The sequence below is a fragment of the Haliotis rubra genome, unplaced genomic scaffold (assembly GCF_003918875.1).
Source record: "Haliotis rubra isolate DU_JTF1 unplaced genomic scaffold, ASM391887v1 Scf100, whole genome shotgun sequence".
Lineage (NCBI taxonomy): Eukaryota > Metazoa > Mollusca > Gastropoda > Lepetellida > Haliotidae > Haliotis > Haliotis rubra.
Window position 1 is genome coordinate 2,040,932 of NW_025764893.1, and position 5,303 is coordinate 2,046,234.

Here is a 5,303-nt window from a genome sequence, read left to right on the forward strand (position 1 = left end):
GTTTCATAACACATGCTGGTGATCTTCATGCAATCTGATAGAAATATGTGTGATTTACCGGGTCTAGGCGCAGTTACTCAAAGTTCGCCGGGAAAAAGCTTAAATATTGTTGGAAATGGCTAAAAGCTGTACATTAACTTGCTCAAGTTCTGTGGATCGTGGCTCCCATTTTAATAGAGATCCAATAAACATCGTGTGGGATCTGATCGAGCGATATCCGGCGGTCTGTAAATAATCCAGTCTGGACCAGACAATCCAGTGATCAATATAATGAGCATCGAGCAACTGAGATACGATGACATATGTCAACCAAGCCAGCGGGCCTGCCCTCCTGACCCCGTTAGTCGCCTCTTACGACAAGCATGGTGTTCTAAACCGGATATTCACGGGTCCAAGATTATTAGGACAATAGTAACATGTGACCTTATTATCTCACAGACACAATAGATTAAGTATTCAGCGGTTACCTATAATATTAAATGAGCGAGTTTTGGGAATCGAAGCGGCCTCCAGCGTGACGGGCGAAAGCTTTAATTACCAGGTATTTGGTTTGTTGAGTTGATTACCGCTCATATTACAAAACATTGATTTGCCTGGTCCAAAATCGCTTTGATGAGGCTTGAATATTGTTGGATAAGCCTAAAACAACATTCACACAACAATTTTCTGTGAACCATGACTCCCATTTTACTGGTGATTGAACAACAATTGTGTTCGATCGGGTTTTTCACACATATGGTTTGACATAACAAGACATTGATATGTGTGGAACAACTGCCGGACACAAGAACTTGTATGTTGACTTGAAATTATTATGAACAATTACAAATATTATCAACAGTTACAAGAAAGAAACAGTAGCCCAAACACTGAGACTTGAGGTCCCAATACAACAATGAATAACCTTTGGTTGTTTGCTTCATGTTCAGCCATCTTCAAACATGGGTGTGTATTTTCTTTTGTCCTGCAGTCTGCCTGACCGTGCAACAGGAAGCGGAAGTCTGATAACAGACGCGCATGCCCTACATAGCAGCCTAAACTCCGGGTCATGGTGACCAAGAATCGTCACAAGATCCGTATTCCGACCAGTTTACAACTTTTACGATCGTTTAGTTTATTGCACGGTGCCAAGAATCGTGGTCTGTTTATCATTTTATTCAATAAGTGTAAAATTACCTTCTTGTTTCATTGTGGGCATCGAGCGAATACCAAGGAATGGAAGACTTAAATTAGACTGGACCTTAACATCCCACATATGGATTGGACATTCAGTGGTTTCCTAAAACAAGAACTGGGTAGAATTACACAAGCAGTTTATGTCTCTCTCCCTGCTGAAGGGTTGTCCTTTGGGAATACTGTAAATTGGAGGCATTACTTCCAGTTTGGATCAAGTCAATGACGACAGTCGCCATGTCGTGGGAAGGGATTGTGATTCTCAAAGGGTACAGTCGGATTGTGTTTGTCCAAATGGACGGCGTGCTCTGTGGTATATTAATATTTTTAAAGAACCTAACGGGTAACAACTGGTTTATATTTGTATCTACTGAGTAAAAAGTATTTTATTAATATTTAGTTAATATTTAACGTCACATCGGCAATATCTCGGCCATATCGTGACGAAAACAATTTATACAATAAAAAGTTAAATGAGAACATTTGACATTGAAATGGAAAATATGTACGTTATATAAACATGTCGACGAAGAACAGTAAAACAACTAGAATATCACAATTGCAACTAAACCTAGTGTGGAAAGTTAAAACTGATAGCACTATTTGGACAATACAATATAAAAACAGGCTATATATCGCCAACACCAGAAGGTAGATCACCATACCAGGGACAATGGGGACTTACAGTACCCTTGCTACCTGCATGGACCCTAGTTGGATTTACACCATCCCTTCAGCTGCTGGCGATTGTAAGAAACGTTAGCCAAAATTAAAGTTTAAATTGACTATAATTATATATTAAATTGACTATAATTTTATAATAATTTTACAAAACTTCAACCTTTGACCTTGAAACTCCTTCAAAACGAATGCCGATTTCCGGAAGTAATCTGGATTTTTATAGCCAGACGGTGCATGCTCCTTGCTGCCCAATTTCAACTGGAAGGTGGTTTCTGTCGCGTTGTGGCTATGCCTTTTTAATCCTTGTAAGAAATCTCATCAAAATTAACCTTTTTTGGTGAAGTCGATTTTTACTTGTGCAATTGTGTAAACTCGTGTTATCAACACTTTTGTTACATATTTTGAGGATTGTTTGAACACAACTTGTAATTAATAGATTTTAGAATAAAAGTGTCAATTATATCAAATCTTTCTTGTTGGTTGGTTCTACACCGAGATTTTTGACGGATTGATTAACGTATAGTTTTAACTTGGGAATCAGCACGCGACAGTAGCACAAGTAGTGAGAGTACAACTATTGAGAATACAAAGATTGAAAGTATAAACTCAGCTCCACCTTCATCTACATATTAAACCTCTACATCTAAAACATATTTTCAGTTATTTTGTCTCCCGTCATATAGCTGGAATATTGTTGAGTGCGGGCGTTCAACAAGAGCCAAATCTTTTGTCGCCTGTTGAAACAAACTTTAATCTAATAACTTTATCGACTCGCATATATCTGTATGGATTTCATGTAAGCTACCCGGAGAGCGGAAGGTCGCGGGTTCGATCCCCGACCGCGTCATACCAAAAGACGTTAAAATATGGTACTTGTTGGTCCCTGCCTGGCGCTCGGCATTAATGGGTACAGCAAGGACTGGTCGGCTCGGAGTCAGTATAATGTGTCTGAGTGGGGTATTCATGCTTCACTGCGGAATGGTATCTATGTGGGCTAGCACTATAAAACCAGCTTCAGTCTGGTCTAGTACAAGCGGGGCGGTGGGGTAGCCAAGTGGTTAAAGCGTTGGCTCGTCACGCCGAGGACCCGGGTTCGATTCCCCACATGGGCACAATGTGTTTAGCCCATTTCTGGTGTCCCCCGCCGTGATATTGCTGGAATATTGCTAAAAGCGGCGTAAAACTCAACTCAGTCAGTCAGTCAGTCCAGTACAAGCAGCCGCACCTACACATACACACGCATGCACGTCGTCATACGAGCAAAATATTCTCAAGCACGACGTTAAACCCAATTTCACCTCACCTCATGTAAGCTAAGATTTTAAGATGTATATTATTCAGACGAAATTACACAGAACTCAGTATTTCTGTAATCAGTATCGACTAGTATTGACTTGTCTGGCGTGGGATTACACAAGTGGACACAAGACATTCAGACTCTAAATTGATTACATTTCTGTAAATTCGGCTTAGGATTCTTTTCTATCAGGAATAGTTCTTACGCAATGCCGCAATGGAAGTCGTATTTTTTGTAAGAACTGAGTCCTCAAGTTGAAATAACATTCTATACAGAGGCATCGCACCTGACTAGTGAGTGAGTAAGTTAAACTTTTACATCGCATCGGCAATATTACAACCATATAGCGATGAAAACAAGGTTTAAAATATCTGTCGATAAAGGACAGTAAAACCAACTAAACTATCACAGATATATATTTAAAGCTAGTCATGAAATCTACAATACTTTAATTGACATTAAAATGGAATATATTATAAAAACGACGAAGGACAGTAAAACAACTAGAATATCACAATTATAACTAAAACTAGTATGGAAATCTTAAAACTAATAGCACTATTTGGACAATACAATATAAAAACAGGCTATAGATCGCCAACAACTGAAGGTAGATCACCATACTAGGGACCATGGGGACTTACAGTACCTTTGCTACCTGCATGGACCCTAATTGGATTTATGTCATCCCTTCAGCCGCTGGCGATTGTAGGAAAAGTTTAGCCGAATTTTAAAAGAACAAAAATACTACGATTAAAATTCCGATAAACTTAAATTTCACTTGGAAAGTGTTTGGACTTACGCACCCTCTCAGGAGGACAACAATTTTAAGAAGCTCAATCCCCTTTGAGGGTACAGCCACTAACAATCGCATATGCTAATTTATGCTACCGTGTTTAAAATACCATTTATCTATTTACAAACATATTATTCAAAATGTATCTAATAATTCCATTTCCTTTAAAAATTCAATGATTATATAATAATTTACGTTCAAAAGATCCTTAACTGTTTTAACATTGAAATGTGTATCCTTTGTGATGGAACGCACCTGCATAATTTCAGCACCGACAAATCTGGGCTGAAAGCAGTATCTGTGTACATATTGGAACGTAAGTCCCGAAACATTCAAAAGAAATTTATATTTACCAGCTGTTTTAAATGTAGTATTTTTGTCATTTAATTCAGGCTAAATTTTACTTCCATCGCAAGCGGCTGAAGGGATGATATAAATCCAGCTAGGGTCCATGCAGGTAGCAAATGTACTGTAAGTCCCCATGGTCCCTGGTATGGTGATCTACCTTCAGTTGTTGGCGATCTATAGCCAGTTTTTATATTGTATTGTCTAAATAGTGCTATTAGTTTTAAAACTTCCATACTAGTTTTAGTTATAACTGTGATATTCTAGTTGTTTTACTGTCCTTCGTCGACAGGTTTTTATAATATATTCCATTTCAATGTCAATTATGTTCTCGTCACGATATGGCTGAAATATTGCAGATGTGACGTTAAATATTAACTCACTCACTCTGTGTACATATTTACTCGTCTCAACGCCACAAAACTGCGTCTATAATCGTGAGAAATCTCTGTTGGAAGGTGTCCATCTTGTGACATAGACTACATTATGAGCATGTGTTTATGAATCCGTGAAATACTGATGACACCAGGTGTCCACAAGGATGGTGTTTGTTTTAATATATGGCATGCCGTATACGTCTTCTTACATTAGTTAGATGAAAATATATTGATATGTACGTCATAACGAGGACTAAATATCTGATATTGACGACAGAGAACAAATTGAAGTCAAGCATGTTGATCAAAAGCACTTTTTCCAGCACACCATTTTGAACGTAAATTTTATGAAGACTAATGACGGTTTCACGATAACGTTCCTACTTCCAACATATTGTTTGTTCTTTTGCGCTGCAACAGTTTTTTTTGTTTTTTTGTTGTTGTTTTTTTATTCATTCAAAATCAGTAGATACATGTATACAAAGCACATGATGCAACAACACTTGTACACCGTAGGAGAGAAATTCATATGGGTTGGCATTACACATATTGGGATCTTCATTAGGCTGGGAATGTGTGCAGTAGAGATGACCATTTTCTGTCAAATTGTAATATGTTTTGATTCTTACTGGCA

At 38.1% G+C, this 5,303-nt stretch overlaps 1 long non-coding RNA gene across 1 annotated transcript; it reads left to right on the plus strand.

The window, feature by feature from the left end:
• The first annotated feature begins 1,828 nt into the window (after positions 1-1,828).
• Positions 1,829-3,919, plus strand: LOC124266920. Its single transcript, XR_006895896.1, has 3 exons — positions 1,829-1,947; positions 3,181-3,182; positions 3,889-3,919. It is a non-coding gene; the product is annotated as an uncharacterized LOC124266920 (long non-coding RNA).
• The last annotated feature ends 1,384 nt before the right edge of the window (positions 3,920-5,303 follow it).